Source organism: Chanodichthys erythropterus, chromosome 13 (genome assembly GCF_024489055.1).
Source record: "Chanodichthys erythropterus isolate Z2021 chromosome 13, ASM2448905v1, whole genome shotgun sequence".
In the NCBI taxonomy this organism is placed as follows: domain Eukaryota; kingdom Metazoa; phylum Chordata; class Actinopteri; order Cypriniformes; family Xenocyprididae; genus Chanodichthys; species Chanodichthys erythropterus.
In genome coordinates this window covers 6,911,919-6,924,055 of record NC_090233.1, presented here as the reverse complement: position 1 = coordinate 6,924,055, position 12,137 = coordinate 6,911,919, and positions in this window count along the sequence as shown.

The window sequence follows — 12,137 nt, the reverse complement described above, 5'->3', positions numbered from 1 at the left end:
ACTTGTATGGCCGCCATTTCACTCTGAGGACAGATCATCATGCCTTAGTGACACTGTTGGCAACGTCAGGAACAGGTCACAGACCACTGAGACTACATCGCTGGTATGACCGGCTCCGTCAGTATAATTACAGCCTTCAGTTCACTCCAGGTCTTGAAAACGTGGTGGCTGACCTTTTGTCCCGCTCTGTCCCAGCTCTAGAAATAACAGAAGACTTTAGGCCTGACACAGACATCATCCAGCTTCTACACACACCTCTGCAGTGCGTGGTATCACTACAGGAGCTCAAACCTGCTTCAGAACAGGACCCTGTCTTCTCTCTGCTCCGCACTTACATCCGAGAAGGCTGGCCCTTACATGTCTCAGAAGAGCTGAAGCCATTTGCCCGCATCAAAGATGAACTATCTTGCTGGAATGACACGTGTGGCACGTGGGTTTTGCACTGTGGTCCTATGGCCCCTTCGGGCGCGTGTGCTCAAAATGGCACACGAGGGGCACCTTGCAATAGTGAAGCTCAAACAGCGTTGCCGGGATAGAGTCTGGTGGCCTGGCATAGACAGAGAAATCAAACTTTTAGTTAAAGACTGTTCAGCCTGTCTTGTGAGTGGAAAAACGGGCAACCCACCTCTACCCGCCCCTCCGACCCCTGACCTGGCCTACCCGTCCTTGGCAGCACCTGCAGATGGATATCTGTGGTGAATTTCATGGGGTTCCCCACAACCAGCGATATCTGGTGATAGCATATGATTTGCATTCCAAATGGCCAGAACTAATCACCACCAGTTCAGTCACCACTCAGGTCATTGTGAACTTTCTGGACTCGCTGTTCTCTCGTTGGGGCCTTCCACAAACAATTACAACGGATTACGGCCCTCAGTTCATCTCAGTGGACTTCTCCTCTTACCTGGAGAACAAAGGTATCCAACACATCCGCACTACCCTTTACCACCCCCAGGCCAACGGAGGAGTGGAACGTTTCCACCAGTCCTTGAAAAATGGCCTTAGGGCACACCTGGCACAAGGGTGTTCTTTCAACCAAGCCATTCGTCTGACATTGCTACACTACCGGGCCTCACAGCATAGTACCACTGGGGTCTCCCCTGCCTTCCTAATGTTGGGCAGGGAACTCACTTTGCCACTGGACAGACTCTGCCCTGCCACAACCAAGGGACCCTCCCCTGGGGTTAAAACTCACGTCACCCGCCAGCAGCGCAGAATGAAACAAAGATTTGACAGACTCAGATGTGTCAAAGAACCAGTATTGCTGTTCAAGACTGGGTGAGAGTTCGCAAACCACACAGGAGGAATAAATTGGCCTCGTTCTGGTCTACTCCCTTGTTGGTTACTCATCAGATTGGCAGGGCATCTTATCTCCTGGAGGATGGTACCCGATGGCACGCTAGCCGTCTTTGTAAAGTAGCTGTGCCTACCCGAGTCTGCCCACAAAACAGTGGAAATCTGTCACATACCTTCCTCCCACTGGAACAGGGAACTGCAACACCTCAATTTGGCAGGCAAGACTTAGACACCTCTTTGCCTCCACCCCCTCTATCCCTTACCTTGCCCTTAACTTCACAGGCCCCACAGTCTCTGGGCCCTTCAGGCCAGTGTCAGGACTTTTCCTTCCCACGACCGGTGCGTTCCAGATTCCGGCCATGTCACTTGAAAGACTTTGTTGCGACCTTCCATGTTTAGAGAGATCATGGGAGGGATGGAGGGGGGGAGAGGGGGGGGGAAATGTTGTGTCCACTAGAGGGTGGAAAAGCACTGTTAATAAAAAGAGAGACTGTTCTGTGATCACAATGCATGTCTGATTGTTATGCATGATTGGTTCTGCCCAGTTTGTGTGTGATAAGAGAAGATTGGAGAGTAAGAGTAAACAGAGAGTTGTTCACTACATTTCTTGCCCGGTTTCTTATTTTTACACCACAGGGACAAGGCCATGTTTACCACTGTGTGGCATCCCCTCTTCTTTTTATAACAGTCTGCAAATGTCTGGGGACTGAGGAGACAAGTTGCTCAAGTTTAGGAAAAGGAATGTTGTCCCATTCTTGTCTAATACAGGCTTCTAGTTGCTCAACTGTCTTAGGTCTTCTTTGTCACATCTTCCTCTTTATGATGCGCCAAATGTTTTCTATGGGTGAAAAATCTGGACTGCAGGCTGCAGAGAAAACGCCTGCGCTTCTGGATCATGTTTAGATATGTTACATGTTTTTTGACCTATAGATTTTTAGCCGGCAATGGCAAATGGTGGATTGTGTTCACCAACAATGTTTTCTGGAAGTATTCCTGAGCCCATGTTGTGATTTCCATTACAGTAGCATTGCTGTATGTGATGCAGTGCCGTCTAAGGGCCCAAAGATCGCGGGCATCCAGTATGGTTTTCCGGCCTTGACCCTTACGCACAGAGATTGTTCCAGATTCTCTGAATCTTTGGATGATATTGTGCACTGTAGATGATGATTGAACTTCAAACTCTTTGCAATTTTTCTCTGAGAAACTCCTTTCTGATATTGCTCCACTATTTTTCGCCGCAGCATTGGGGGAATTGGTGATCCTCTGCCCATCTTGACTTCTGAGAGACTGCCACTCTGAAAGCCTCTTTTTATACCCAATCATGTTGCCAATTGACCTAATAAGTTGCAAATTGGTCCTCCAGCTGTTCCTTATATGTACATCTAACTTTTCCAGCCTCTTATTGCTACCTCTCCCAACTTTTTTGGAATGTGTAGCTCTCATGAAATCCAAAAAGAGCCAATATTTGGCATGACATTTCAAAATGTCTCACTTTCAACATTTGATATGTTATCTATATTCTATTGTGAATAAAATATAAGTTTATGAGATTTGTAAATTATTGCATTCCTTTTTTATTCACAATTTGTACGGTGTTCCAACTTTTTTGGAATTGGGTTTGTATTTATTTTTACATATGGTTGATTTTACAGTGTTGTATAGCTGAAAATTGTAGGATAGATCATCATAACAAAAGAGACAAAAATAAGCATTGCTGGTCACCGGCATAAGGTAGTCCTGTGTTTTGCAAGCTAAGAACAGGGATGCTGGTTTGCTGATTCCCAGCATGGGAAGTGTGTGTGTGCTGGTTGACCAGCATAAGGTATGTTTTGCATGCTGGGATCAGGTTGTAATGCTGGTGATGTGCTTGTGGACCAGCACATGTTGTCTTTTGGGTGTACAAAACTACAATGCTATAAGATACAGAAAAGATTAATCCATTCTTTACCTGGGTCTATGATAAACTCACCTCACCTCTTGTCTGACAAGTCTTCAGGTTTAAGGCATTCCTTAATCATGTGACAGACCCATACGCTAAACCAATGCAGTCTGAGCCGGAAAGAGAATTGATTAGTTCGTTTCATGAGTCTTTCGGGTTTTTGAGTAGTTCCTTAATCACGTGACAGACCCATACGCTATTTCTGACATTTCTGTCACTATGTTTTTGTTACTTTTTCTTGAGGATCTGTGGTGTGTTATTATTTTATAAATAAATAAAACCCTGTTATAAATAAAATATTGATTAATTTGTCTTTTTGACTGTTTATCTGTACATAAACACTAGGCTATATAATAGTATAATAATCCAATCCTACAATACAAAGTATTTATAGCCTAGTTTGTTCATTTTTAATCTAATTTTGAGTTTGCTGGTATAATAATTGCCTAAAAAGGACATAATGACAAATGAAATAAGATTGGTTAGTGTATGGGTCTGTCACGTGATTAAGGAACGACTCAAAAACCCGAAAGACTCACAAAATGAAATAATCAATTCTCTTTCCGGCTCAGCTGTTTGTATGCGTTCTTCAGCGATCTTGCGTCCTTGTGTTCTTGCTCTACGTCATCATCAACCGTCGAAGTTCACTCCAATTCTCAAGAACGCAAGAACAGAGGATGCATGAAAGAAACCCTGATGTGTTCTTGATATCGAGGATGCATCGAATGCAAACTTGAGAGAATCGAACCGTTAAAAATCCCAGAAGACGCTGCGGGCGGTCGACATACGGAAGCCTGCAAGCTTTAAAGTTCTCGTTCTCACTTATGAGATTCCCGCTACAAGCTCGCAAATACGTGACGGCTCGTGAAAGTAAACCGTTTGTTTTGCTTAATTTTAATAAAGTGATAACCTGAAGAAAGCCTGCAGTATTTTTATTGGAATATAAAAAATTATCTTAAGATTGACAAAGCATGTAACACAAAGGCTACTCATTTTCATAAATACACACGGTGAAATAAACAGATAAAAAAATTAAATGAAAGCAATGTCTATAATAATATGAAAGAAATCTTTTATTAGGCCATGACATTTATTTGTGATGTTATCGTTATGTTCTCTCACAAGTGTTGTTTTGGTAATGCATGGAGTTAGTGTTCAGTGACGCATATAGTTTGATTGTGCGGGAACATTCTGTTATGCCTGACTATGTATGGGTTCGTTTAGTAGGGTCTGAAAATAGAGGGACTAAGTAAAAAAGATATGATAATTTGACGCAACTGCTTGTATTGGTGTGATCCTTACCAAATATAACATTTGACGACGAGGATGGCTGATATAGTACTACTACCTCCTGATTTATCACTGTCTTGAGCAATCACGATTGCATTACAAATAGAGAGTGCAGCTGCATGTGCGTTGGCTCTGACTAAACAGCAAACATTCACGGACTGCCCAGCCCCCTCTCCGATGCCCCCGTCGATTTTACAGCCCAGCCAGAACGACACATAGGCGGCAGCAGACTCCTCTGCAGTTATGCTACTGAGGCGCCAGCAGCGGTCTCGGCCACGGCCACAAACACAAGCATCACGTCCCTGTGATTACTGTGGATCTTCAGCTCATCCGTCTATAGCACAGAACTGCCCAGCCCGTGGACAAACGTGCCACAACTGTGGTAAACGCAATCATTTTGCTTCAGTCTGCCGCTCTGCTCCATCTGAGTCAGCCCAAGCACCTACTATCATTCACAATGTCTCCTCTGCACCAGTCTCATTTAAAACGTGTTCAGTGCGCCTAAATGATGTTTGTATCCCTCTGCTTTTGGACACTGGTGCCAGTGTGTCTCTTCTGAACATGCACACATACAGTATTTTTTTCAAAGCGCTGCCACTCTCTGCACCCTCTGCTTCACTCTGTGGCTATGCCGACTCAAAGATTGACTTAGTGGGTTCCCTACAAGTGGCTGTTGGGTATGGCAACAAGATGGTACCCAGCTTCACCTTCCATGTTGCCTGTCGTGGGGCCAACCTGATGGGTCTGGATTTGTTCTCAGCTCTGGGATTCTCCCTAGTGGACACGAAGGGAGCTACAATACTACAATCTCCACACCTTGGCAGCAAAAGTGGCCATCCCTGTTTGAAGGCTTGCGTTGCCTTACTGCTTTTGCCCACCAACCTCTCCTGGACCCCGCCGTTAAGCCAGTCATCCAACCACTTCGCCGCATCCCCCTGGCTTTCTGTGATGGTGTCTCAGCTGAATTTAAGCAGCTGCTGGACACTGGCATTATCGAACCAGTGGATGCATCACCCTGGGTCTCGAACCTGGTGGTGGCTCAGAAGAAATCAGGAGGCTTACGGGTGTGTGTCAACCTGCGAGCAGTGAATAAGGCAGTGATCCCGGACAGGTTCCCATTGCCTACCTCAGAGGAGCTTATTGCTCAGTTCCATGGCTTGACTGTGTTCTCTAAACTGGATCTTAGACAGGGCTACCTACAAGTGCCTCGGCACCCCAGCAGCAGAAACCTCACAGCCTTCATGACCCATGCAGGTGTGTTTTGTTACACACGTATGCCATTTGGACTTAGCTCTGCCCCCAGCTGTTTCCAAAAAATCATGGTGTCTGTGTTGGCTGGTATACCTGGGGTGCAAATTAACCTGGATGATGTGGTTATCCATGGGCCCACCACAGAGAGCCACGATGAACGCCTCAGCAGAGTCTTTGCAGCCCTGGCAGATTTACTGTCCTGCTCTGCTCCACCCCACCCTGCCACACATACCCACACCGACACGGACCGTGTGAAACAGGACATTGTCCAGATGTTACACACACCCCTCCAGGCCGCCGTATCACTACAAGAACTGAGGGAGGCGTCGGAACAGGACCCAGTCCTTTCTCAGCTCCGTGTTTATATTCTGAACGGCTTGCCTCGGGAGGTGCCGGAAGGGCTGGCAGCATTTTCAAGAATAAGGCAGGAGCTGTCCTGCTGGAACGACACCTGTGTGGCACGTGGCCTCTGCACAGTCATCCCCAGCAACTTACGTGCACGTGTTTTGGCAATGGCTCACGGGGGCCACCTGGGAATTGTGAAATTGAAGCAGCGCTGCAGAGACCGAGTGTGGTGGCCAGGGATAGATAAAGACATCGAGGCCCTGGTGAAAGACTGTGCCGCCTGTCTCTTAAGCGGTAAGACTGGTCACCAGGCCCCCCCACCCTTACAACCTCTTGCTTGGCCATCGCAGCCCTGGGACCACCTGCAGCTGGACATATGTGGTAGCACAGGGAGTTCCTCATCACCAACGCTTCCTAGTGGTTGTCTATGACCTACACTCGAAATGGCCTGAGCTCATTGCCACCGGTTCTGTCACCTCTAAGGTCATAATTGACTTTCTGGACTCTCTGTTTTCCCGCTGGTGTCTTCCAAACACTACCACTACTGACAATGGCCCGCAGTTTATCTCAGCTGAGTTCACCACATACCTCAAAAACAAGGTTATTCGCCACATTCGCACGGCATTCTATCACCCCCAAGCTAACGGTGGCGTTGAACGCTTCCACCAGTCACTGAAAAACAGTCTCAGGGCGCACTTGTTTCAGGGATGGACCTTCTCACAGGCCATTCGTCACACACTGCTGCACTACAGGGCCACCCAACACTCTACGACAGGGGTCTCTCCAGCTTTCCTCATGCTTGGCCGTGAGCTCCACCTTCCCCTCGACAGGCTCAGCCCCACACTGCCTCAGGGACCACTACCGGGGGTCAGGGCTAAGGTCCCTGACATACAGGCTGCAGATTGGGTCAGGGTTCGCAGGCCCCACAGAGACCACAAGCTTGCTTCGTATTGGTCCTCCCCTCTCTATGTTACTCACCAGCTGGGACCAGTTACCTTCTTGCTCAGTGACGGCACACAGTGGCATGCAATTCGTCTCCGCAAAATGCCGCCTCCGACACATACAACAGGTGTGACGCCTCCAGACACACCCCCAGCTTGGCAGGACACCCCAGCTCTTCAGCTGACACCTCAGATAGCTCCCGCATGGGCTCCAGACATGGGGGAATGTTATGTTCTCTCACAAGTGTTGTTTTGGTAATGCATGGAGTTAGTGTTCAGTGATGCATATAGTTTGATTATGTGGGAAGCATTCTGTTATGCCTGACTATGTATGGGTTTGTTTAGTGAGGTCTGATAATAGAGAGACTAAGTAAAAAAGATATGATAAGTTGACGCAACTGTTTGTGTTGGTGTGATCCTTACCAAATATAACAGTTATGTTGTACTTATTGTGCATTAGCCACTTATAATATGCTGGGACGGTCAGTTGAGCAACAACATCGCAGCACATCTCAATTCTCAAATGATGCGTTCTGTGTCCTCGCATCCTTCCGAGTTAGTTCTTTGAAGGTCGCCTGGCAAGACCGGACTCCACAAATACGTTCTCTGCATTCTTGGAATTGAGAAACAGCCCAAAACAGGTGAACTACTACTAGCAGTACAGAACCTATAGAATATTGCGCATGCGCGACTGAATCAGCTGGCCCGTTCGTGAACGAAATGAGCGAATCAGTCATTAAAAAATGCATCAATTTTGTTTAGCAAAGACAGTAGTCGGGTGCAATACAAAGATCATTGAAGACAGCCCCACATTTAACATAAGCACAGATTTATGTGTGTAAAGTTACAGTAAATGTTATTTCTAAACGCAAAAGCTGTTTTGTGTTTTTAGGCATAATTTTATTTGTCTTGGTTGAAGTTTTAAGGATTTAACATACAATGTTTGTTAAATAATGTTTTCATATGTTTGATAATGTTTTCACCACAAGAGGTGTGAAAGGAGTAGAAATGTAGTATAGAACTACTTGTGCATGTGAGCATGATAGAGGGGAAAGAAAAAGATTGATTGAATTGATGAACCTGATTTTTTCCCCCTACTTAACAGATACAAAAGACCTCAAATGAGAAGGATGGGTCACCATGTTCCAATTAAAATTAGTACATCCCAACAGAGTATTTGAACAGCATCAAAGTACAAAAGTGACTCTAAAGAACAGCAGACTAAGGAGGACGCCATAGCAAAATGGATTGGGGCGCACAGGATTACCCGTCACGACAATTGAAGATGAGGACTTTATCTTAATGATGGAGACAGTAGATAGGAGGGTGACTGTTCCAAAGAAAAGTAAAATAAGCAATCTGATTGACAAACATTAAGAAGACGAAAGACAAAAATTCAAAAAAAGACTGTCTGCTGTCAGGAGTATGGCTATAGGCACTGACTTGTGGACAAAAAAAGGACTGTCGGCTTCATTCCTTGCAATAAGTTCATGCTACTTTTGTGTTGAACAAAATAAACCTGAACGCATATTATTAAACCTTGAACAAGTAGCCCACCCACACACTGCAAAGTCAATCAAGGCATGTGTGGACAAATGTTTGCAGGTGTGGGAAATATCAAAGGAAAGGGTCCTTACAATTATAACAGACAATGGAAGTAATATGGTGGCAGCATTTAAACAGACCACAGCAGAAGAAACCAGCTCTGACTCTGAAGACTCCCCCGTGGTGGAAAATAACTCTGATTCAGAAACAGATGATGACCTGTGGTGAGTGTGTTGTATTTGTTAGTATTGTACATGATAGTCAATGAATATGAGATAATGAAATATTGATACTGTTCTCTAGTGGTGTATCTTTTAATTTTTATGATGTATTTGTAATGTCATGTAAAAGGATTTCCATCATTAAGATTTAAATTTAAGGGTTAAGTAGAAACTTATTTGGTATTTCTCGTTAGGTATCATCATGTTGATTTAGATAGAACACTGTGTGTGGTGCATACTTTACAACTGGTGGTAAACATGGTGCAGAAGGAGACAGGTGTCAAAAGAATCCTTGATAAAGCAAGGTCAGTGGTAAAGCTGTTTCGTAAGTCATCCATTGCAACACAGAGGATGTTGGGCATGTGTGGCCTTACTGTTGTAAATGACTGCCCCACACGCTGGTCAAGCACATTCAACATGGTTGCTCGACTTCTCAAAGTGAAAGACTCAGTCTCACAAATTGCAAACAGCATGGGATGGGACAGCTTGCTTCCAAGTGAGTGGCAAAAGCTTACATCTTTGCATGAGCTACTGCTGCCTTTTGCAGAACATACAAAAACCCTCCAGATTACACTATGTCAATGTCCCTGGTGGTCCCAGCCCTCTATGATCTACTCAGCCACCTTGCTGACTTTGAAAAGAACGCTACATACAGAGACCTTTCCACTCTTGCACATAAAATGAAAACCAGTGTGAACCAGCGTTTTGCTTGGCTCTTGGATCCAGCCGATGAAAAGTTCTCACCACTTGTAGCAGCTGCCTGCTTTGTCAACCCTACTGTCTGTGAAACTCTAGTTGATGTGGCTGATGACAATATTGAGGAACTTCTTAAACATGCAGAGGAGTAGGGGGAAGTGCCAGTTTTTACTCAAAGTGACTTTAAAGTGAGGCCATGGCAGTAATGTCTACATAGCCTGGTAATACCAGACTCTGCTACTTCACTTTGCTTCGTAGACAGAGTCTGGAATGGCATAATAGAGAAGTGTTTTCTCTCTCGCTAGGGGGCGCTTGTCTGAAGTTTAAAATCATTGGTTACCCGTAAGCCAATCAGATACGTTTAGTTATGACGTATGTTATGTGCCTGTACAGCCGCATCGAAGCACAGACATCATGCATCGAACTCAAATCTATGATTGAACTTCCACTGTAAACCTGTTGTAAACACATGATAAAACAAATGTTTATCAAACACTCTTCTTGTTCTGGCTTCAGTTTGAAAAAGAGTTGAATGTTCTCCATAACAGAGCGAATTGCATCCCGTGTCTCGTTTCCCATTTCCGCGGTCGTTTCGGTTTTCGATTTCTCTAACCTACAATGTAAAACTCTGCGCTTAGCATCTACGTCACGGCTCTCAGCCCGCCCTCTGTTCGTTGATTGGCCCGGCTGTTTCCAGACCGGTGGCAAACAGAAAGCTCTGACGCTGTATCAGACTGAGTACAGAAGCGAAATGAAATTGAGCGGAAGTAGGAAGTCTGACGTAGTCAGGCTGATGTCTACAACCTCCAATACCCAGAAGTCTTGTGAACACAGATTTAATATCATTTTTTTGGCCTTATTTCAGTGACTTAAGTTTTTTGTTTTTTCAATAACCACGCATAAATGTTATTCCTTCAAAAATACAAACATGTACATACATGTTCCACACATATTATGGTAGCCTAGTGTGTGCTGAATACAGTGTAATGACACTTGTGTCATTAATATCTTTATGAACAACTGAAAAAAGCACAAATGTCAGGGCATGTCGAAACTTCTCCAGGCCCCAAATCAGCCTCAGACTCCAGAGGGTTAAGAATGTACATATATTTTTAGGATGTGGTGCATGCCTGAGAACAATAACTTTGGATCTTATGATAATTCGATAATCTCCATTCAGTTTCACACAATATTAGTTGTTTTCATGCCTTTTGCACAACATTGGACCATTTCATGCTTTTCATCTTCAGAAAGTGCGTTTTATAAGTGCGTGGCATGATGGGTTTTGGTCTAAAATCAAGAATGTCACATAGTTTAACTGCTAAAATGTAAGAGTACAATGTACAATTACAAATTAATACAAGTTTGAAAAACTAACGTGATCCAGCAGTTAAGAGCTAACATCATGCTAACTGTATAGACTCATTGGGTCTCATTCATGAAACACGAGCAGAATGAATTTTGGGTAAATCGTGTGTAAAGTGGTTCTGGCGTAAATTTTCAGATTCATTAAAATGTTCGTATTTTCCAAATGTTAGTTGGTAAGAAAGAAATCTACACGATCTACACTATCTTTACGACTGATTGGAATTCATTAACACACACACACATTTCACTATCACTTCTGACGTTTACAAAGTATTTGTGAATCAGGAGAAGAGTTTTCGGGAAGGTCTCAACGCGCAAATCACTCAGATATTTACTCCTATATTTACGAATGTTTCAGGAATGAGACCCATTGTGTAGCCTGCTAAAGCACTAAAACTTGTGAAATGTTTACAAACTTGTGTATAATTGTTCAGACACTACAATCAAAAAACCTTGATCATAGAAATTTTATTTTGAAAGAAAAAAAAAGTACTTTCCTCTCATGCCATGTGTCTCTCTTCTTTGGAGGATGAGTAAAATGGATGGCTTTTCAAAATTATGTGGTCACATGACCAATTTCTTCTATAGTTTTCCAGAAACAATGGGTGGAACTACTTCCTCCCTGGCACAAATCACCCCACTCTCCCCTATGTGATAAAAAAAATCCACTCTGCTACACACACAAGATGAGGATCATTCTGAAGATGATGCAGAAGAGGAAAATCCTGAGAAACCAGAAGATGCACCGTCCTCATCAAAGCTGCCAGTCTTTCGGGTTCTTTCGAAATGCCGCAGAAGGCCTAAACAGAAGACCTCAATGACCAGCATGAGGGAGCAGATCAAAAAGTATAAGGAAGAGCTTTCAAAGGAACCCATCACTGAAGAAACAGGAATAGACTTTTGGTTGGCAAAAAGTGACACTTTTTATCACAAGTTGAAACCTTTTGCTTTAGACCTGTTGGCTATGCCAGCTTCTCAAGCCTTTGCAGAAAGGTTTTTCAGTGTCACAGGTGACCTCACTAGAGGTCGGCGAAATAAAGCAAGAGTCACATTGGCACAAAGTGCTTTCCTTAAAAGGAATCAAACTAAATAGAACTGTTGTATTGAGTGCCACTGATAGCACTTCTTATAGCAACAATATGCACACTCCTAGAATGTTTACAGGTCTTTTAGTTCCATTTATAGTGACCTCTACTGTCAATGCTAAAAAAATAAGATGAGCTGATTTTCAGTTCCACGCATTGT